General features: G+C 43.0%; 1 protein-coding gene across 1 annotated transcript in view; it reads left to right on the top strand.

Moving 5' to 3' along the window:
• The first annotated feature begins 307 nt into the window (after window positions 1-307).
• The window catches only part of LOC126252464 (protein SOX-15-like), a 299,474-nt gene continuing 275,101 nt past the window's right edge, over window positions 308-24,680 (top strand). The window contains exon 1 of the mRNA XM_049953360.1: window positions 308-425. The gene's annotated coding sequence lies outside the window, so the exon portion shown is untranslated. The remainder of the gene's footprint in view (window positions 426-24,680) is intronic.

Here is a 24,680-nt window from a genome sequence, read left to right as displayed (position 1 = left end):
TTAGGTCGTCCTGGTAGACATACATACTGATCAAGTATTGACTGTTCCAACAAGTTTTTCTTATCGTATACTCTCGAGAAACGAGATCCAGTGCACCGGTGCGCGTATCTAGGATGAATACGCGTCTTCAGTAGTTGTGAGGAAGGAGTACTACTGGCTACGAGTCCCGGTTTCGGTAATCCGAGTAGCAGAGCGCTGGACGCGGGCGCAGCGATGCTGCCCACGAGCGGGGAGAAGCCGCTGCTGAAGATCACGGCGAGCGCCGCGGCGTCGGTGGCGGCGGCGGCCGTGGCGGAGATGGACCGCGGCCGCGGCTGCAGCCAGCTGCCCGCGCCCGACACCACCCACGCCACCAGGGGCATCGACAGCGCCGTCGCCAAGGTGCTGCAGGGCTACGACTGGTCCCTCGTGCCCATCGCCAACAAGTAAGTCCGCCGCTCTAGCCTCTCCCTCCTTCCGAGCTCCACGAAAGCATTCCTCAAACCGTCTGACTCGGTACACCTGTCATCCAAAGTATTGGTGCATAAGGTCGTAACGTTTTTGTTTTCCGTGTTGGTATTCCTATTGCTATACATACCGGGTGATCGAAAAATCAGTATAAATTTGAAAACGTAATAAACCACGGAAAAATGTAGATAGAGAGGTAAAAATTGACACACATGCTTGGAATGACATGGGGTTTTATTAGAACAAAAAAAAATTCACAAAGTGTCCGACAGATGGCGCTGGACCGAAAAACTGCTACTGTGACGGGTGAGAGGTACACTGATATGTAGCAGAATCGCAACATCCCCAGCCTGGCTGATAAACACCTGCTGGAACGTACGATGTTTATGCAGGATGGCGCCCCACCCCATAATGCTAGACGCGTGAAAAATCTCTTGCGCGCGTCGTTTGGTGATGTACGTGTGCTCAGCCACCACTTTCGTCATGCTTGGCCTCCCAGGTCCCCAGATCTCAGTCGGTGCGATTATTGGCTTTGGGGTTACCTGAAGTCCAAGTGTATCGTGATCGACCGACATCTCTAGGGCTGCTGAAAGACAACATACGACGCCAATGCCTCACCATAACTCCGGACGTGCTTTACAGTGCTGTTCACAACATTATTCCTCGGCTACAGCTATTGTTGAGGAATGATGGTGGACATATTGGGCATTTCCTGTAAAGAACATCATCTTTGCTTTGTCTTACTTTGTTATGCTAATTATTGTTATTCTGATCAGATGAAGCGCGATCTGTCGGGCACCTTTTGAACTTTTGTATTTTTTTTTTTGGTTCTAAGAAAACCCCATGTCATTCCATGCATGTGTGTCAATTTGTACCTCACTGTCTACATTATTCCGTGATTTAGTCATTTTTCAAATATATACTGACTTTTTGATCACCCGGTAGATTTACAGCTTCTCATTTCTTATTTATAGTTCACTGCTGCTATTTGAGTTTACATATTGTCACTTTGTCAGTTGGAGATTGTGAGTGGAACTGTGGACGCTAGAAAATGGAGTGCCAAGTGCAGAAATCGGAACATTTCCGACATACTCTTCTGTTTGAGTTCAGTACAGGGGTGACAGCAGCAGAGAAAGCCAGAAACATTTGCGCCGTGTATGGGGGTAACGCTTTTCGACAGAGCATGGCCAGAAAATGATTCTCTCTTTTTAATGAGAATCATTTTGACATTAGCGCCTCTCCACGTTCAGGAAGACCTAAACGATTTGGTGATGATTGTTTAAACCCATCAACACACAGTGATGCACGTCAGTATTCCACCAACGTGCGACATTTAGCACGCAATGGTGATGGCTCAAAAACCAGGTGTATGACTATCGCACGCTCTAAGCCAAAATCACAAGAATCAGCTGTTATATCCGAATCTCTGCTTGTTCGTCATCCGTTGGTTCGTGAAAAACAGTGATAATTGTTATCCTGTGCCATTACTGGTGACGAGAAATTGTGTCTTTATGCTAACCCAAGTTAAAGAAGGGAATGGTCGAGCCCAAACAAAGGAGCAACTCCCCGTACAAAGAACTTCGCGCGCCTCAAAAGATTATTTTCCACGTCTGGTGGGACAGCGACGGTGTGGTGTACTACGAATCGCTTTCCCGGGGTGTAACCATCACTGCTGACATTTACTATCAACGACTGAGAAGTGTTGCAGACGAAATCGAAGAACAACGACCAGGAAGACTACTCCACGATAAAGCCCTCCCACATTCTGCTAGACTGACAGAAAACACGACAGAGGAGTTGCACCCACCTTATTCACGTGATCTTGCACCCTTAGATTTTCAGCTTTCCCACCCTCTATCGAACAGCCTTCATGGAACTTCCTCTCCGGACGAAAATGGGCTCCGAAATTGTTCGACGAGTTCTTCAGCTCAAAACCATGTGATTTCTAAATCGCGTAATCGGAAAGTTACCCCAGCGTCGGCAGACTGTTGTAAATAGTGAAGGAGAATATGTTATTGATCATAAAGTCTCTATTATGTGTATCTCTTGTAAACTCTTCGAACTTATGCACCAACGTAATATGATCGTAGAGGGTGTCGAGCGCAATTTCTTACTGGATTGAGGACTTCTTGATAGGGAGAATATAGCGTATTATCGCGGATGGAGACTCATCGACGGTTGTAGAAGTAACTTCAGATGTGTAATACGAATATTTGTTGCGATCCCACACCTACATCCACATCTGCATGGTGTCCCACGAGGAATGGTCAATGTTCATGCATTTGACAGGTTCAATCAAAAGTCTAGTACACATGGCCTCTAAAATGCATAAGTTAAAGGCTACGAGTAGCTAAGATGAACAAGTGACCATACCTCTTAATATATGCACTTCAGAGCCCATGATTATAGGACAAACCGGCCGCTGTGGCCGAGCGGTTCTAGCCGCTTCAGTCCGGAACCGCGCTGCTGCTGCAGTCGCAGGTTCGACGTCCTTAGGTTAGTTAGGTTTAAGTAATTCTAAGTCTAGGGGACTGACGACCTCAGATGTTAAGTCCCATAGTGTTTAGAGCCATTTGAACCATTTGATTACTAGACTTCTTCTTCTTTCAATTCATAAAAATATAGATAGCAGAGAGCTTACAGTAGATGTGTTCACATAGCTCTGTAAGTATGCATATTAGAACCCATGTTTACCACAGTTTTCTATTTCGAATGACAGTTCCTGTCATATCCTTGAATACTGATAATTTCTTCTCCGACTCACCGTACACTCGGAGAGCAACGTTTCGGTTTGTGGCGAATGGTACTGCATGTACCACTGCCGTTTCCCACTTTTCATGTTTAGTTTGCGGAAAGAACCACTGCTACTAAGTTTTCATGTGAGCTCGCACCTTATCTTCGTGGACTTTTCACGAAAAATGTATAGGAGGAAGCAATATATTGGTTGACTCTTCTAGTAACGTACGTTCTGATAATTTTAATAGTAAGTCACAGTGCGATGTGTAACACCTCTCCTACAGCGTCACCCATTGAAGTTAGCTTCTACGTGATGCTTTAGCGCTTACTAAATGAACCTGTAATGAAACGCACTGCTCTTCTTTGGGTCTTTTCTACCTCATAGCTGGTACGGATCCCAGACTGGCGAACAATATTCAACAACTGGTGCAACAATGATTCGCTTCCTCCTTTGTCGGTAGATTACATTTCCTCCAGTCCCTTCCAGTGAATCTGTCTGGTATCTGCCTTGTCTTTGATTAGCTTTGCGTGGTCATTTCACTTTAAATCGCTACGTACGCATACTCCTAGATATTTTATGGAAGAGTCTGCTTCCAGTGATTGTCCTACAGTGGGTCTCTTGATGTTGTATTTTAATGACCTTGCAGACAATATTAATCTTAACCTTAGGTCTTCCGCAGATGCTGCAGTATCTGTAATAAAGTACAGTTTAATAAAAGCTGCATAAATATTCTGTTACATCTTCATAAGATATCCAAGTGCTGCAAAGGCTGGTAATTTGCTTGAAATGTTCAGAAATTTAAAATTGTGCATTTCCAAACAAGAACAAAATGTAGTATTCTATGACTACAGTACGAAAGAGACATTTGAAACAGATCGTATGGATACCTGAGTTGTGCACATATGAAATTGAACAAATACGATGGGGCAGTCATAGGTAAAGTAAAAAGTTTTCGATGCTGTTGATCCACAGTACGAAAGAGACATTTGAAACAGGTCGTATGGATACCTGGGTTGTGCACATATGAAATTGAAATAATACGATGGGGCAGTCATATGTAAAGTAAAAAGTTTTCGATGGCGTTGATCCACAGCCATGCAATACTTTTTAAAAGAGTAAACCGCCATTTTTCTGTGTATTATTACATTTATCATTTACACTATCCAGATTTTTGGCTCTTAAGCCATTATCAAGTACAGTGCCAAAAGGTGTTAGACCAGTATTAAGTTATATAAGTTAATTCAGTCCAAAAGCAGGTAAACAAAGCTAATACATGTCTTCAAGATGTACCTGTCAAAGACTGTGGACTCTAGAAGACATAATAAATATAGAAACTTCCAGGAACATGAAAACTGTGTGTCGTCTTTCGTAGGCAAGTGATATAATCCGCTGCACAGTGAAAATTCATTCCGGCAGCAATCCCCCATATTAACTATTTCTTGTAGACATATCTTAAAGACATGTGTTAGCCTTGTTTACCTGTCTCAACAGATGCGACTGAATAATGGTCTAACAACATTTATCATTGTACTTGATAATGGCAATCCCCCATTATTAACTATTTCTTGTAGACAGTTATATCTTAAAGACATGTGTTAGCCTTGTTTACCTGTCTCAACAGATGCGACTGAATAATGGTCTAACAACATTTATCATTGTACTTGATAATGGCATAAAAGCCGATGTCTGGATAGAACAAATGATAAATGTAATTATATACAGTCAAATGGCGGTTTACTATTTTAAAATAGGTAAAGCAGTTGGTTTATTGGTAGGATACTAGCACATTGCAATCAGTCTGCTTATAAAACACTAATGGCCGGTGTGGCACCCTTACCAAACAGGATTCACGGGGGATATAGAACGCACACAAAGGAGGCAGCTCAAATAGTCACAAGTTTGTGCCATTGGAGAGCCTCAAGGAGATGCTGAAAAAAGACCTGAAGTGGCAAACGCTGTAGATAGACGCAAACTATCCCGAGAAACTCCCTGGCACTTTAAAACTGTGTGTCGAACCTGGGACCCTTGTCTGTCGTGGGCAAGTGCTATGCTCCACTACAAAGTGCAAATTCATTCCGGAAACAATTTTCCATGCTGTGGCTAAGCCATGATTCCGTAATATCCTTTCTTCTAGGAGTACCAGTCCCACAAGTTTCGCAGAACTTCTGTGAAGTTTGGAAGGTAGAAGATGAGGTAGTGTCGGAAGTACAGCTGTGAAGCCGGGTCGTGAGTCGTGCTTGGATAGCTAAGTCGGTAGAGCACCTTCCAACAAAAGGCGAGCGACTCGGGTTCGAGTCCCAGCCCGGCACGCAGCTTGAATTTGCCAGGAAGTTTCAACAGCGATGACTGCGCTGCAGAGTGAAAACTCATTCTGAAAACTGACCCGAAAAAGCCTGCTTAGCAAGTTTCAGTAAACAGTTTTAAGTGAGGAATCTAGAAATATAGTACACCCACGCACCTACTTTTACATCACGACTACAGAAATAAAAATAATTGCAGCATGTGCAGAGGCGTTCCAGCAGTTATTCTTTTCGTGCTCCGTTTGTCAATGTAACGGGTAGAAGCACTAACACCAAGTACTTCAAGACGTACCCTCTGTCATGCACTTCACAGTGGTCTGCAGAATGTAGGTGTAAAGAAAAGGAGCTAAGAGCATCCCAGAAGTGCCGCATCTACATTTACACTCCGCAGATCGCACTGCGCTTCATGGCACAGGGTAACGGGAAACGACAGTTTTTTCAGGAAAAGTTATTGCAGGTTTCGAAGCCAAAATGCCCATGTTTAATATCCAACTGGGCCGAGGACTTTTTGTTCTGTCAGTTATCGCGGCGGCAGCAGTAGGGATGCAAGCAAAGAAGCCTTGGGTGCTGTTACCTCGTTTTTTAGCGGAAGGATTAATATATCAGCTGGAGAACATATGGCTGGAGGTACAAAATAACAAATTATGACTGGTGAAGCCTATAGTTTCGCCACAGTGAACATCCTTCCAGTCACACCGTTGGAGACCAGCGCTTTAACGCGACCGAGAATAGGGCACTGTTCTCTTACACACAGGCTCATCCTTCGCCGTGAGGACCCACCTGTGTGATGTGCTTTTGGCGTGACACTGCATGTGCGCCACATTTTACTTAATGCTGCATTTTATATTCTGACGTGAGGGAAGCAGGTTCTCTTGGTTTGTCCGCTGCATTAAATAACCGTGAGACAAGTGTGGACAAAGTTTTTAAGATTTTGTGTAAGGTTAGGACTTCTGGCTCAATTATTGGGCATTAACGTGTTTTAGACTGGCTAGTTCATCCTTTCTTGGTGCATGTTCATTTATCACTCAATATATGTTTTTGAATTCAGACTCAGCTTTTTATTCAAACGCTTTTTACATTCACATTTAGGACTGTTAACCAACATTTACTTCTTCTCACTGTGGGTGCCTCTTTCCCTGTTTTTATTAGTGTCCGACCAGTCTCATCTATAAGAGGATTACTTTTAGCACATATTTTTAGTTAGTTCTTCTTTTATGTAGTATTTATCTCATGACTAAACTATAGTTCGAATTAAGCTTAAGGAAAGGACGCGGAAGTGCATTTTCATGACCGAATTGTATCACATATACTGATATTCATTGCGAGAAAAGAAAAAATCAGCGTTGCAGGACACACACATTTACATAAACAGTTTATTTACAGGCTAACATTTAAATTTGATAAGCAGATCGAAGCACTCGGCATCACTTCATGCATAGCGTGGGCAGTTCTCAACAAAATGTTTTGTTGCCTGTCGCTCCAGGCCACAGCCATACGAAACAGTTTAACAATATCACCACTTCTTCATGATGTGACCACATTGTCCTTGGCCATTCAGATGCAGTTGAATCTCGACCATTCGCTGAAGGGGAAGATCGCACCTGCAACTTTCATCTTTGGACTTTCAAATAGGTATGTGTGCTGGATGTTCATTTCATGCCAATTGTGGCCTCCGCCACACACCTCTTGGTGGCTAGCGGAGTATATACGTAGATGTAGATCACCCTTTGCGTGTTTATTTGTACACCCGACTTTAGTTCAGCATTCGTCAGCTCTCTTTTAGACTTTATTATTTCTGTTTTTAATCTCTTCTCTTCGGTGGCGTTCTTTTTCTTTTATAATTGTTGAAAACGGTTCAGCTGGCTCCCTCGTGGTCATTTTGCTAGATACAAATCTGCTCACAGCCAGTTTCATACACTTTTCTTTCGATTTTTCTCTTAGTTTTTTTCTCATTTTCCACCATTTCAATCTGAAAAGAAGCAAGAAGAAGGAAAAGTAATTTAAAAAGTGAAATTACTTCTGGCCGACACTGAAAGACCATCGGTGGCCGGTACTGTACGACAGACACGCAGTAAGATCGAGTTATATTGTGCGTCCTTTTATAGAAATTATCATGAAACATGTGTTAGATGTCATTCCTTACGTGACATAGGTATCCGAAATATAGCAATGAAATTAATCACTTACCTTAAATACGGCTACAACAGGGCTCAAAATATCTTCTTCGTCGTACCAGCATCACCACCAAGCACTCAGATCAGATGAAGCATTGCAGAGAGGAAGAAGATATCCGACTATAGTGCACATGGATATACAAGATTGCTTCTGATTATTGTACACTTCCGACATTGGGAAGCGGAAAGGGGAATCAGAGTAGTGGCCGGTACTGGAAGTCAGCCGATACTGCACGAATATACCCAACGTTTATGTTGGCGATCCTGTGAAATCCAGCTGGCTGGATGACCATGTGATCTATCTGGTGCACACTGTGATATTGGTTGCATTATCGCCTGTGTCAGGCACAGTGCCTATTTCTTGCACTGCTAGTACTGCATAGTTGAGTGGATGAAGGCATCTATAGCCAGCTGACTTACCTCACATGAGTACTCGCCCCCCCCCCCCCCTCCCTTCCTGTCCTGGTCACGGGCGGTAGTGCTGAGAAACTGCTGTCTGTACGTCTTCATAGCACACTTTTGCACCTATGGTTATCGGTTTGGTCTACTTGCCATGTGCGAATGGGAGCTCTATTGGTAAACTTGGAGGGATACTGGGATGAATATTTTCATATGACACTGTTATTACCAGATATCTTACTATAAAGTTAATAGACTGCTCGCATTTTTTTAAGTCTTCGGCTACTGAAGACTGCCAACAGTAGACTACAAACTGAGTGTACGGACCTTAATGCCACATTCCTCTTCATTTAAGTCCATACCTATATGATTACTCTCTGATTCGACATCAATGCTTGGCAGAGGGAGTATCATACCACTTTAGTGAACTCTTCAGTGCAGGCTCCGACTTTCTCCAGAATAACATACAGGCAAAGATTTGTTAGCGTTCCGAGGCGAATATTGTTGATTGAAAATTTGTGAAACGTTTCACCGCAATGGAAAACGCCTTTGTTTCGATGACTACTGTAATCCCAACTCACTGTCAGATCCGTTACACGCTACGGTCGCAGGTTCTAATCCTGCCTCTGGCATGGATGTGTGTGATGTCAGGTTAGTTAGGTTTAATTAGTTCTAAGTTCTAGGTGACTGATGACGTCAGAAGTTAAGTCGCATAGTGCTCAGAGCCATTTGAACCATTTGAACCAGATCCGTTACACTGTTTCCCCTATTTCGTGGCAACTGAACTGCAATTCTTGCACCTCTCAGATATCACGCCTAAATCATTTAGTACTTCGTTTCGATTTTCTGCTGATTACACAAAACAGTAAACGACGACATAATCTGCAAACAATCTTAAACGGCTGTGCAGATTGTCTCGTAAATCATTTACGGTAATAAAAGAACATGATATAGTCTACCACACTTCGGCAACACCAGGAAAAATAAGAAACATTAAGAATTAACGTTCCATAGATGACGAGGGCATTAGAGAAAGAGCACTTAGCCCTAAATTCGGCCCAACATCCACCTTGAGCGATTTAGAAAAATTCGGGGTAACCTAGATCTGGATACTAGTACCCGGATTTGAGTCGCTGTTCTCTTGGATATCAGTCCATTGCCTTACCACAGCGCCCTACTCACTGTAGGAACGCCGCACACAACATCTGTCTCTGCAGATTAGTTCCCCTCAGTTACGACGTAGTATGACCTTTCTGAAATGAGTTCACGATACAGTCGCATAGCTGAGACGATATTCCATAGCTGCGCAATTTGATTAACAGCCGCTTGTGAGGACTGGTGTGAAAACGACCTGAAATCCCCTGCCGATAGCACTCAGTGTGAATACAGAGTCACTTGAGTTTTGCATGAACGATATTTTCTGAATCTCTGACTGTTATGTATTAACAGATCGTATTTTTGTGAACGCAGTTTAAAGGTACATTTTCCAAATGCTACTAAAAATCGGTGTTAGTGAAAAGGGTCTATAATTCTGCGCGTTGCTTCTACTTCCTATTTTTGTATACTGGTCTGAGCTGTGCAAGTTTCTAGTCTTTAGGTACGGATCCATTTTCGACAGCTATAAGACGATTGCTAAACGTGGAGCTATTTTGTTAGTTTGGTCTGAAAGGTGCCCAGTGATATAAACTGTGCCAGCGCATTCAGCGCTTGGCTTTCCCAAGGGGATCTAATTGTAAATTACTCTAGAACGCAGTTGTCACCTACTCACAGGAATCAGTAACATTGATCAGTGGAACTTTCGTCTGTAACAAAACTAATGCCATCACATAACGAAGGGACTGATTTTCTCTTGCAGCTCAAATAATTTATGTAAGCTACCACCAGAAACCGAAATTGACTGTAAATCTCGAGATTCTGTAAATCATTTCCAATGTTGAGGTTTTGCTATCCTTTGAATCTGGCATGCTTCTTTCCCAGCTTTTGCAACAACATCGTAATATATTTTACGTCCCATTGGAGATATTTCATCTCGTATTAATTTACTTGGAATATAACGCTCTGTCATTTTCACCATTTTTCTTTCAATTTGAACCACAAAGTTGTCATGAAAAGATCAGAGGTCATCTCTTATAAAGGTGTAAAAAGCATTTTATACGCTTTTTTTAAAAATTTATATACTTCGCCTTTTTTAGTGGACTTGAATGTTACGATACTCAGTCTCGCTACGTCTACGTTGTGATTACTAATCCCTTAACCTCTTAATAAGTTCGATAAAAATGGAGCCAGTTGCGATCATCTGCCCTGTTTCGCAAGTTGCCTCTGGGCCTTCAAGTTCTGGGCATTTGGAAAAGATAGGATGTTTGGAAGCTGCAATGTTGTAGCCACTTAAGGATATGGCAGCCAAGGAGGTTCGAAGAAATGCGGCGTGCATCCTGTCCGTTTAACGAGGCGAGTTATCCCACTCGTGGAACAGGTCCTTCCAGACGCCGTACATATGTAACTCAGGTTACAGACCACTGCAGGTAGTTAGTCACTTAGCCGGCCGCTGTGGCCGAGCGGTTCTAGGCGCTTCAGTCCGGAACCACGCGGCTGCTACGGTCGCATATGTGAATCCTACCTCGGGCATGGATGTGTGTGATGTCCTTAGGTTAGTTAGGTTTACGTAGTTGTCAGTCTAGGGGACTGATGGCCTCAGATGTTAAGTCCCATAGTGCTTAGAGCCATTTGAACCTAGTAAATCACTTAGGTGCTAGCGATGTACGTCGCTTGAGATCGGAAGAGATTCTTTCTGATTTCCAGCGGCGACTGAACACGACGGCACTGCATGCAAGGTGAAGGTGGAGCTCATCACGTACAAAGGCTCAGATATTTCTGCAACGTTGTGGACTTCGGATTCTTCGACTTGGTCAGCAGATAGATACTTGTTGAGTTCTAAATAAGCCACACAATGAGTTAGGGTTTCAGCAGACACTTCAGGCAGTTGCTTGGGTAACAGAAACTTTGAGTAGTGGACTGAGAGAATTTTTTTGGTTAGAAGCTCTCGGAAATATTGACATATGGTACGGGATGAATGCCATTAAGTTTAGTCGCCGCGAGAGCGTAATGGAGATGGTGAACAGACTGCAGTGGCAGGCACTATAAGAATGGCATCGTGGATCACGAGAAATATTTACTGTTGAAGTTTTGAGAGCGTAAGTCCCGAGAAGATTCGGGCTACATATTACTTCCTTCGACTGGAGCAAAAGACACTGTTCCCTGCAGTACCCTCCGCCACACACCGTAGGGTGCCTGGCGGAGTAACGTTTTTGTTGCAGTTAGTATGAGCAATAACGGATATAAATTAATAATTGATTCCCAGTTATTATCTGTGAGATCTGTTTTGAGCATTTAGTTCTGCAAGCGTGAATGGTGGCAATAACGTACTAGAGCTCTTAGCGACAAATGATCTGGAGCAAATACAGAACTTTAGAACAGTTACAGGAATTATTGGCCACAAACGCAATGTAGCAAGACTGAATGTCCCACTATCCAAGTTCACATAAAAGAAACTCAATATACACGTTTTTAAACTGAATACATGCTTGTGCTGTGGGGGAAGTTTCTCACCACTAGTATTCGGTCGGTAGGGCAAGGGGAGGTGATAACCAAAAGCTCCTGATCAGTAAACCATGCACCATTATTCTGCGTTAAATTCCAAACCACATCGCAGAGCCTCGTCGAGTGACCGTACGCGACAATGTTTATCGTAATCCGTCCCAAGGATGGCAGTTCCCTCGGTGCTGTTCACGAGGAGTAGACTATGCGCCCAGACCTGATTTAACCATTTCTCTTATCATCATCGAGGAAAAAAGCAACAATAAAAATACAGACACCCCACGCACTCGTCACAGTCTCCTACTCGCAACAGTTACAAAAATGGTTCAAATGGCTCTGAGCACTATGGGACTTAACTTCTGAGGTCATCAGTCCCCTAGAACTTAGAACTACTTAAACCTCACTAACCTAAGGTCATCACACACATCCACGCCCGAGGCAGGATTCGAACCTGCGACCGTAGCGGTCGCGCGGGTGTAGACTGTAGCGCCTAGAACCGCTCGGCCATTGTGGCCGGCCGCAACAGTTACAGCTAAGTTCCGTGACACGCAAACAGCAAAAAATGACGCCAGCCGGATAACTTGCACCAGGCAATGATCCGCACGAAAAAATAAAATAAATTAGTAATTAGCGTGCGTTCCTCACACCATCAAACGTAAAGTTTGGAGAGGAAGTATCAATTCGGTGAAGGTTATACCTTGTAACTTAAGCAGTGCATTATTTTGGCAGACATCTTATTCTTCATATGCAGACAACAGTGCTTAAACATGGATACGTGAGCAGCTGCAATGAAAAATATTCTAGTCAAACATTAGCTCTGTTTCATCTGAAACTTTCATGTTGCAGTGACAGACATAAAAAAGTTTATATGAATTCGATTGCAGTGATTTGTATCGCATATTGAGCAAGAAATCATCAATGTAATCTCAGTATGTAGCCTAAGGAAAAATTCGTGCAAAGAGCTTTCGGCACCGAAGGAATCTGTTACTTGTTCCTGCAAATTTTGATATTAATGGAGTTACGCTTCTTCTTTTCACCAGGAATGTCTTTCTAAACACAAAATTTCTATAATTTTGTTGAAAGCGGACGATTGTTCTAAGTTTTCCATTAGTACCCCACGACATGATCGAAATATACTTCTTCTGTCATGTGTTAAAACTTTGATGTGTAGTGGTCGGGTGACATCCAACTACTGAAAGGGGAACCGCCACAACGACTGTCGACACGGCAAGACTGCGCTGTCCGCAATTACAGAAAGGCAGCTGAGCACCCATCCACTACGGCCCACGGTCCTGTCAGCCCCCAGGCGCTCTCTTTCATCTGGAGATGGGGTCCGCTCGATGCTAGCTTCCTGTCCAAAGCGATGTCAGCGCTACCTGCGCAAACCATCGTGTGCCTCGACTCTGTAAGCCTGAGCTGCTGCAGAACGGCATACTGCTTTCTCCCGGTCCTACAGATACTGCCAATGTATTCAATATCTCACTTTGATCTTTCACACAGTTTGCTTCCAGTACGTAATTTTATTCCACCGGGTCCATGTGTCGATAACACAAGTTCAAGGAACATATCCACCTTTTTAAGAGCAAAAATCAACATAACAGAATTCTGAACTGTTAAACAATGAAAACAACACGATTGATGTATGACTCGGTATGTGCGGAGTCAGCGTGGCTGGATGCTAAACTAAGGGGCACTGTTTCGATTTCCAGGCTGGTCGGGGACTTCCTCCGCTCGGGGCATGGGTGTTGTCTTATCATCATCATCATCATCATCACCGTTTCATCATGCAAATCCCCTAAACGGCGCCAACTACACTACTGCCCATTAAAATTGCTATACCAAGAAGAAATGCAGATGATAAACGAGTATTCATTGGACAAATATATTATACTAGAACTGACATGTGATTACTTTTTCACGCAATTTGGGTGCATAGATCCCGAGAAATTATTACCCAGAACAACCACCTCTGGCCGTAATAACGGCCTTGATACGCCTGGATATTGAGTCAAACAGAGCTTGGATGACGTGTACAGGTACAGCTGCCCATGCAGCTTCCACACGATACCACAGTTCATCAAGAGTAGTGACTGGCGTATTGTGACAAGCCAGTTGCTCGGCCACCATTGACCAGACGTTTTCAGTTGGTGAGAGATCTGGAGAATGTGCTGGCCAGGGCAGCAGTCGAACATTTTCTGTATCCAGAAAGGACCGTACAGGACCTGCAACATGCGGTCGTGTATTATCCTGCTGAAATGTAAGGTTTTGCAGGGATAGAATGAAGGGTAGAGCTACGGGTCGTAACACATCTGGAATGTAACCGTCCACTGTTCAAAGTGACGTCAATGCGAACGAGAGGTGACCGAGACGTGTAACCAATGGCACCCCATACCATCACGCCGGGTGATACGCCAGTATGGCGATGCCGAATACACGTTTCCAATGTGCGTTCACCGCGATGTCGCCAAATAGGGATGTGACCATCATGATGCTGTAAACAGAACCTGGATTCATCCGAAAAAATGACGTTTTGCCATTGGTGCACCCAGGTTCGTCGTCGAGTACACCATCTCAGGCAGTCCTGTCTGTGATGCAGCGTCAAGGGTAACCGCAGCCATGGTCTCCGAGCTCATAGTCCATGCTGCTGCAAACGTCGTCGAACTGTTCGTGCAGTTGGTTGTTGTCTTGCAAACGTCCCCATCTGTTGACTCAGGGATCGAGACGAAGCTGCCCGATCCGTTACAGCCATGCGGATAAGATGCCTGTCATCTCGACTGCTAGTGATACGAGGCCGTTGTGATCCAGCACGGCGTTCCGTATTACCCTCGTGAACCCACCGATTCCATATTCTGCTAACAGTCATTGGATCTCGACCAACGCGAGCAGCATTGTCGCGTACGATAAACCGCAATCGCGACAGGCTACAATCCGACCTTTATCAAAGTCGTAAACGTGATGGTACGCATTTCTCCTCCTTACACGAGGCATCACAACAACGTTTCACCAGGCAACGCCGGTCAACTGGTTTTTGTGTATAAGAAATCGGTTGGAAACTTTCCTCATCTCAGCACGTTGTAGGTGTCGCCACCGGCGTCAACCTTGTGTGAATGCTCTGAAAAGCTAATCATTTGCATATCACAGCATCTTCTTTCTGTCGGTTAAATTTCGCGTCTGTAGCACGTCATCTTCGTGGTGTAGTAATATTAATTGCCAGTAATGTAAAAAGACTTGCAACCGGCGGCGAGCAGCCACACAACAGAGAGAGAGATAGAGAGAGAGAGAGAGAGAGACAGGGAGAGAGAACAACGGTGATCGCTGAATTCAATAAAGGTTATGAAAACATGGGATTCGAATTCGTATCATTATTCTAAAGCTTAACAATGAGCAAGGAAAGCGTGACAGGACCGCTCTTGTTCTCTATACATGGTAGTCATAAACAATCTAAAACGCTTGTAATGGTGCTGCAGGGCGCTGAGAAATAATTGTTAATAAAAATGTTGAATACGTTGTGCCATTTCCGAGTTGACTGTCGTTGAAGTTAGCCAATCAGGTCGTTGCCCTCGCAAATTCAAGCGACGCGCTCGATGCAATTAGCGTCAGTTGTTCTCACAGCGTAGATGACAGCGCGCGAGACTGCTCAGTCTTTGGCTCTGGTTCGATCCTTACTATCGTCCCATGTACAAACTTTGTTCGCTCTCTTGTTCGGTTTTAGCAAACAAAACGAAGAACACTTTCCGCGATAGCGTTCTGGCGGGCCGCTCGAATTTGCGCTCGCAACTGTCTGATTGGCTGACTTCAACACTAATAAACTTGGAAACGGCGCAACGCATCGATGTTTTTCTTAAGAGTTATTTCTCAGCAGAAACTAAACTGAAACTTCCTTACAAATTTTTCAAACTACTAGTGACCACATAGGAACCAAAACTGTGTGGTTGAATGGGTAGACAGCATTTCTACCAGAAAGCGTAAGACTATCAGCGACTCTTGTCTGTGCTTGTAGAACCAAGACCGTTTTTTATGCAGGGTGACAGTAACGTAGTCGTTGTGATCGCGTTTTTAATAGCGCGGTCCTTACGCGAAATGTATGCTGCAATAGAATCATTCTTCGGCCAGATTCAAATGTCGGTTCTCAGTAGTATTCCCCGATAAGATTATCGTCATCCCTCCAGTGATTTACATTTCAGATGCCTGGTGAATATACTCCAACCGCTGAAAAACAAGAAATATTCGCCATGCAAAGTGACTCTCGAGATCAGTTTAATTAATTAGCCTATACATTTGCTATAAATGACGTGCTGCCTGGCGGGTGGAAGCAACGGCTAGGGCACCGTAGATATGATTCTTGACTTGCCCTGATTTCTTCTTTCTTCAAAAATAACTTGTATAGAAGGGAGAAATCTACATTTCGCATGAGAAATTCGAGTAGTGTGGTCAACACCATTGCTGTCTCCGATTGGATAAAGTGGATTTTCTAAACTGGGCGAGGTCTATGTCGGGGTGGAATATCTTTAACGATATTTATATCTCCCAACTACATGGGGAGAGACGACCATCCTATTAAAACCAGATGTATTTCCGAACTTATAAAGTGATACGGCAGTATAAACATAACATATTTAACATCTGTGTGCCATTACCTTAAGACCTCACGTGTGGCGAGGCATTTGGTTAATTTAAGAGAGAGTTTGAAAGTGAGGAGGCATCGAGTAACAGAGGTAGAGTATCCTCTTAGCACTCCGCCATAGGCGAAAAATGAATTTAATATTCTAGTCCTGTGATGCACTACGTAACAGAGGAGAAAAGATTTTTCTACCTGATGAGAAAATACTTAGAGGAATGCAGCCTATGTCATACTGTTAAAGGATTTTCACAACATGTAGTGATTCTTTAGCCATGTGAAAAAGCGTGTATGCCCTGATTTCTTCTGTCTTCAAAAATAACTTGTATAGAAGGGAGAAATCTACATTTCGCATGAGAAATTCGAGTAGTGTGGTCAACACCATTGCTGTCTCCGATTGGATAAAGTGGATTTTCTGAACTGGGCGAGGTCTATGTCGGGGTGGAATTGGTTAGAACTACTATATACACGCAAGCCGCAGCTGTCTGTTTTGCAGTGCCACCTTGTATCTCACAAACTGTTTAAATAAACAATATTCCGCATATTATTTAAACTGTTTAAATAATTTATCAAAATGATGAGCAACCAGTTCCACAAAAGACATCCTTTTTTTACTTGTTTCAGGCACTTGTGCCCATTTTCAGAAGGTTATAACTATCGCATTACTTGCGAGTGTCATAAATAAGGTGTGTGAAGCATATTGCTGTGTCATGTGGTTCACAATGCCTGTATACATAAGCGGACAGGGTGAGGCGACTGTTTGCTGATGACACTGTAGCATTAGGGGAAGTTTTTTCGTTGAGTGACTATGGGAGGATACACGATGACTTACGATTAGAAAGAATTTCTGTTTGGTGTGCTGAATGGCAGATTGCTCTAAAAACAGAAAAATGCAACTTAATGTAGATCATTAGGAAAAAGAATGCAATAGTGTTGGAATATAGTAATAGTGGTGTGTTGCTTGACGTAGTGACGTCGATTAAATATCTAGGCGTAACGTTAGAACGTGATATGAACATAAACGAGCACGTAAGATCGGTAGTAGGAAAGGCGAATGGTCGATTTCAGTTTACTGGGAGAATTGTAGGAAAGTATAGCTTCTATATAAAGGAGATCGCGTTTAGGATATTTGTGCGATGTATTCTAGAGCACTGCTCGTAGCTTTGAGGTCCCCCCATAAATCGAAATAAATATCCAAGTTGCAACTCCAGGCGGGTGTAAAGTGAATGTGCGTAACGGAAAATAATAAACGGAAGATTTCGCCCTGTCTGACTAGCCCCTGAAGCAGATCTTAGGATCTCTTAATGGGCTTTAACATATAAATTACAACCTAAACATAAATGAATGATTAAGGCAACTAATACTACTAATTGATAAACGCTGTTCCTGCTTATATATTTACTGTAGATTAAAAAACTTTATATTACAAAGTTAACATTTCCTAAGTAAAATTACTAATCAAGTGCCGAACTCTGCCCTTTATTATGACTGCGCGTTCTAATATCAATAACGCGGAATGACTGTTATCATCTACGGTACCAAACATTAGAAGACATTACTTTCAAAGATGATCTACGGTGGTGCGGAAACTCAGTGGAAATAAACCAACGTGATCACAGCTGTTTGGCTTTTGTAGCCCTAATACGGCGAAGCAATTTGCGATTTCACCGTATGTACTAGGATCGGCGAGTCGAATTGATGGTTCTCGTACTCGTCTGCGACGATGAAAGAACTCCAGCCACAAATAGACTCTTTCCGACACTAGGACGGCAGAAGGCGGTCTTCTGACAAATATACTCTAATACTGTCTTCTCCTGTCTGTGTTCTACAGACGAGAAACGCGAACTCCCAACCACAAGGACGGAGTTCAGATAACGTCTCAACGTAAGTACAGGATATGAAGTGCCCTCCATCACTGAACGCTGCATACTCTATGACGACTTCCAACCCGGAGGCGAAGCCCAGAATCGTATAAGTTCACCACAGTACAGTGCCTAACCGTTCTAACTATAAAATCTCGTAAGTCCAAAGGCAGCAAGTCCGTTCGTACCAACAAGAAGCTGATACTGAGTGATCGTTGCACACGGGAGCTCAAAACAGAAGACTTCGTCTCTCCCCCGCCGGCTTCCCAGCAAGGCTTGGCTCCCCACCATCGTAATTCCGAAAACGAATCATAATTATATTTCCGAAACCATGGAATATTCTCCCTCTCTACAGATTCTTCCGACCGCCGACCAACCATATTGTAGTCTTTTGTCGTTCAGCGCGGAAAGTTTGCGAGGAAAAACCTATACTCTTACAATGGTACGCTTCTGAGTATAAGTCCTTTGAAATAACCCAGCCTGCGTGGTTTCCGAGGTGCTGCTTCTTCGTTCCTCTCAACTGCGTCCAAGATTTGCGTAGCTTCCGAAGTACGAGGCCTGTTGAGAAAGTAAGCTCCGATTGATTGACAAATTGAAACCACAGTGAACATCAGAAATGTTTTACTTGTAACAATTAGCTACACCTTTGCAGCTACTTCTCTACGTAGTCGCCGTTCTGACTTAGACTTTTGTCATAGCGTTGTACCAACTTTTCAATAGCCTCATCATAGAAGGCAGTCGCCAGTGCTTTCCGCCAATTCTCCACGCTGGCCTACACCTCGTTGTCTGTGTCAAAATGTTGTCTTCAAAGAAAGCGGTTCATGTCACCAGAGATGAAACTCAGGGGGAGACAATTGCGGACTGTATTGTGGGTAATCTCACATTTCCATTTGAAAACGATGCAGGAGCATCTTCATTGCCCCTGCAGAATGCGGCTGAGAATTGTCTTGAAGAAGAAACAGCACGACAGTTATGTAATGTTAGCTGCATAGTTTCAGGCGAAATTTCTCACCAGGCCCTCGTACTTGGCGGCAGACACTATTTTCTAGACATCTTTACGCACTCACTGCGAGCTCAGAAATGAGAAGAGCGACGTGATGCTAACTGGGGTTATACTAGAGACACTACCCAACACATCTGTGCAAAGCTTTATCGGATTTTCATAGTCGTTTCCATTTCGCGACCGATCGGAGCTTACTTTCTGAACGCCCCTCGTATAATCCTTCCGGTTCGGCTACAACACTGGCCGGTCGCGACTCTATTGTGCTCCAGCGCTTAGGTGCTACGACGTCCATCTCCTACTTCCTGTGTTTAAGCAGGACCAACACCTGTGCGGGCCTTCCACCCTGGGCTTGAGTTCCGCCTGCCGTTTCACCTCCACTGGCGTTCCAACCTCTACTAGTATAGGCAATCATTCATTACGCCGTTTTTGTAATAACGACACTCCGTCACCTTTCATGCAATAAGCGTTAACAATTATTTACAAGACGTACATGACAATGTCAGTCTCCTTTATATATTCATATATACGATGTACAACCTATCACATGATACCTAATTGTTTGCAGATCACAGCAAAGTAGGTGGATGAGTTCTTGTGAGGTGCGAAATTATAGCCACCTTACAAAGAAAGAATTCATACCAGTTCAGAGGCGTGCCACTCGATCAGTTACAGGTAGGTTCGACCAACACGCTAGTATTACGGAAATTTTTCGCAAACTCAGTTGGGAATCCCTGAAGGGAAGACGACGTTCTCTTCGCTAAACAAGAGCATTGATAGCCTCGCCGATGATCGCCCGTAAGCGCCAAACACACACACACACACACAACACTGTTGATAAAATTTAGAGAACTGACATTTATGGCTGATTGCAGAAACTTCTAATGCTGCCAATGTATCTTTCTTGTATCGTGTAAGGACCACGAAGACAGAGTTAGAGAAATTATGGCTGGTAGTGAGGCATATAGACAGTCATATTTCCCGCGCTTCATTTACGAATGGACCAGGAAAGAGAAACAGGGTACCCTCCTCTATGCACCGTATCGTCGTTTGTAGAGTACGCATGTACAGAGTGACCCGAAAGTCCGTTAACATTTCAAAATGCACTAATTTAGGGAATAATATAAGTAGAGTGGTAAAAACTGACAAGCATGCCTGAAATGACATCGCATTTTATTGAAACAGAAAACGAGTGCGAAAATTGGCTAACAGATGGCGCCGGACAGCAACACGTCAGCGACGCCGCATGAGAATCGTGTATGAAATGAGCTCTAGTGAGAGAGGAAGTCAGTTCATTCTTAACCTGGCTGATAAAAACTTGCTGTGCTGGAAGGTACGACTTCTATGCAGGATGGCGCTCAATTCCATAATGGCCACATGCGTGAAAGACCTCTTGCGCACAACGTTTATTGAGGATCACGTGCTGAGCCGCCACGTCCGTCATGCTTGACCTCCCAGGTCCCCATACGTCTATCCTTAAGATTATTTGTTGTGGGGTTACCTAAAGACGCAACTCTACCGCGATTGTCCGGCCTCATTATGGATCGTAAGAAACAACGTACGACATGAAAGTCTCCTCATACCTACTTTTATGCGTACACATCGCCTGTATGTACTGACGAATGACGGCCGACGGGTTGAGCATTTGTTGTTAAGAACATCATCCTTGCTAAAAATCAGTTTTTACGCTAACTATCATATGAAACGCCATCTGTTGGTCATTTCATGCACATTTTTGGTTTTAGTCTAATCTTATGTCATTTAATGCGTGTCAATCTTTATCTCTCTACCTACTTTATTCCGTGAAGTAGTGAATTTTCAAATGTTAACGGGTTTTTGGTGCACCTTGTAGACGTAGAAGGGTAGCGACCATGGCCGTGGCTCGGCATTTGTCCGGAAAGACGTGGAAAAAGGCGAATTAGGATGCTTGCATCAATTAAACAATATCCAATCTTATTTACAAAAACAGTATATCACGTAAAGATAGTTTCAGTGATACACGCGAATTGGGTTCGGTGTAATTAACATTCAATACACTTCTTGTGAAGTTCTTAAATGTGTACAGACGACGGTAAGTGTAATCAAGAGCCGCAAACACATGAATTCGCAAATTTGTACATATTCTGTGTCACTATTAAAAGGAAAAACATATTTTAACTATATACTCGAAACTTATCTTGTATGTACGCCTTATGACAATAGTGCGCATGACGTAACTGCAACATGTGATGTGGGAAATTGCACAGTGGTGAAGTCAGCGGTGTCGCGATTCATAACATAGTCCTCCAAGTTTCAGCCTACAAACTTTGAGCTATGCATTCCATGAGTTACATAAGTCACATTCTGCAATCCGGAGCGATGTAACGTGTTCCAATATAATTTTTTCACTTTCCTGTTGTATTCGATTTTGCTTCGCGTTCACGTTCATTGCTACAGGTGCAGACGTGTGGGGAAAAACAAGTGCCTCGGCTTCTCTCGAAACGATGGTTCGCTTAATTTCTTCGAGCGCCACTCACTGGAAGTTGTTGAGATTCTCTGACAATTCCTCGTGCGGCAGAAACGAACCTGTTATGAGTCTTGCAGCTCGTGTTTGAACTCTTTTCCGTTAGTCCGAAGTCGTATAGGTGACAATCTGACGAACAGCATTGGACTTGGGACTGCCTGAACGGCAGCTTCGCCTGTAAGAAGATGATATCCCCCCATACTTCTCTAGCTGAGCTAGTGTGGCATCTCTAATGACACAGAAGTCGAAGAGACATCAACTTCTAACATTATTTTGTTCTTGTAGTCCACAGTAAACGGCAGGAATGGTGCGATTCAAACCTTATGTCAAGGACGATTTTTTTTTTTCAGGCATCATAGCTAGATGCTAAGCATAGCTTTTTACAACCAATAAAACATGGAGTAATAAACAGAAGCGCTTCAAGCCAAAGTGTTTTATATTGCGCCTTTTTCAAATTTCTGGTAGTAATGAGTGCCGATATTCATGAGTGGGATTGATTTAGGGGAAGAGACCAAGCAGCGAAGTAATCGGTTCCATCGGATTAAGGAAGGATGGGGGAGGAAGTCGGCCGTGCCCTGTCAAAGGAACCATCCCGGTATTTGTCTGAAGTGATTTAGAGAAGTCAGGGAAACTTAAATCAGGATGGCCGTACACGGGATTGAACCGCCGTCCTCCAGAATGCGAGTCCAGTGTGCTAACCACTGCATCGCCTCACTCGGTCCGATGTTCATGGGAAAAGCCATTATACAAATATAATTCTTTCAAAATTTACATTTTTAGACATTGATATTCAGAGATGCGTAAGGAACTGAATGTAACGAAACTTACCCAGTCAGGCAACTACAATGTGCCGGAAAAATGGGTCACTTTATACAGATGTGCCAATATTCGTCTCCCGTTTCCAAAATCTGCTGGAACGGCCGCGTTTTCATTTTACTTGTATAGTTAACCCGTTTAAGACGCCATTCACCCATCCATTACGCACTTGCTATGCGACTGATTCTTTTCTAGTTCACTTTTAAAGCATCTCATGTCATTTAAGTTTCTGTATTCCCTGCATTTTTAATTGGGTCTGATGGTCTGTTCTTCAACATATATTTTCGTATTTCATCTCAGATTTCGTCATTTATGTTTATTATACATTTTCTCGCCTCATATTTTGTCACTTACGTTCGTTTCGGTACCTTCACCACAACAAACAGAATTTTTATGTGCTGATTGTAAAGGTCAAATTTTTTTATACTACTCGTACATATCGTTGTCCTTACTGGTAGCCGTTTCGGCTGTCCTGGTTAACGTCTTTGCCCACATTACTACAATCGTAATTTATATTTAAACCTTCCTACTAGCTCAGTCATGCACGGGAGTAAAAGGTAATAGAAGAGTCGTAGATGTGAACTCCCTGTGGTCATGGGTACGTTCTATGCCACAGCAGACATTGGCCACATGGCGCCCAACACATGTAGGAGGGTTAAAGCGTATCATGAAAGAAACTCGTCATTAATTACGAAAGCAATCGATTTTAGTATTAGGACGGATGGAAATTTTTTTCGCCTTGATATAGAAATTGCGTTGAAATTAATATTTATTTTACGTTGGAACATTTTGCGTGATTCGTCAACTGTGTATTTTAACCTGTCCTCAAAATATTGTGCAGAACAGCTCGACAGACTTTCTTCTAGCGTCCGACAAGGCAGCAACACTAGCAAAGCACTATTCTGATTGTCCTACGATAAAAAAGTCTTAATGTTAAGAATTTAAAAGTTGATGTTCTGTTATATATGCGACAACTGTTGCTTGGAATTTATAAAATCTACTGCTTCTGAGACGAAATAATTTCAAAACTAAAACACGTAAGAAATGTTCAGATTAATTTTAACTTGCCAGTACACCACAGAAGTCGAAAGACGTGAGTTACAACAAAAAACTTTGATTGCAGACCTTATTAAACTATCGGCAACTAAGTATGTCTTACATCCCGGCCTCACAAATATATCATAAGAAAGAATGTAGTGTATTTTGCGTGACGAAACTAAGAGCAAATTTCCTGCAGTTTGGATGCTACATTCCTGAATGCTGATTTAAAGCCACCTGCACAAACTTCTTTGCCTCGCTATCCGGAAATTGCATTCATGAAACCCGTTCGGTTCCCCTCTCCCTTCGTCATGTCCACCATAATGTCATTCATTTTCTAAAAGTTATTTCTCCATCTGAATACAGGAAATTGCTGAACTCGATTAGTGAATTACGCCTAATAAAATTAACTCTTTTCCTTAAAACGGTACTAAATTTATATAGGATTCATCCTCCCTCAAAAAAAAAAGGCGTTAAGATCATTCCTCCCACAGTTTCTAGGTTTGGGTATCTAAAATAAATTTTTAGTTCCTGAACTCCCTTCGTTTGAACATAACGTGGTAACACTGACTTGAGCTTCTTCGACAACGCTGTCAGATGGTGCATTGTAAATTATCACAGGGACCGTCAGATCAGGCGAAGACTTCACTTCATTTATGGAAGACATTGCCATTACTGGTTTTCAGTGGGTGAGTTCACGCAAGTAATCAGAAAGTAAGAATCTCTCTTCTCTGTTGACTGCAGGACGCTTTCTGAGACTGAACAAGATTCTTACCTTAATACTTTAGGTCAAGTTGTATAACTATCATTAAGCGCAGTTGCCACAGTTCATAAATAGGAGAAAAGCAATTGTAAATCATCATTAGTAAGACTGTGTGGTGAAACGCTATGATGGTCAAACCGTATTTCTTGTTTACAGCCGAAAGCACGGCATTCTCAACAAAATTTTAAATGGCTGACCTCTGCATGTACCTCGGCTTCTACTCTAATGCTTAAAATTCCTAGTCTCTTATTTGTTTTTTATTCATCATACCCATCCTCACTGCCGTTAGCACCTCATGACTTGGTCTGGGAGATATTTTACTCCCGGATATCCGACACTGGAGATGTTTGTTCAGTTTCTTCACTTTTAAACATTTTCCAGACCATAAATATACATTCATTTCTTATGCATTCGTTCCTAAGCATGTTT

Source organism: Schistocerca nitens, chromosome 4 (genome assembly GCF_023898315.1).
Source record: "Schistocerca nitens isolate TAMUIC-IGC-003100 chromosome 4, iqSchNite1.1, whole genome shotgun sequence".
NCBI classification, from domain to species: Eukaryota; Metazoa; Arthropoda; class Insecta; order Orthoptera; family Acrididae; genus Schistocerca; species Schistocerca nitens.
Note: the sequence above shows the minus strand (reverse complement) of the source record. Positions and strands in the feature narration are given on the sequence as shown.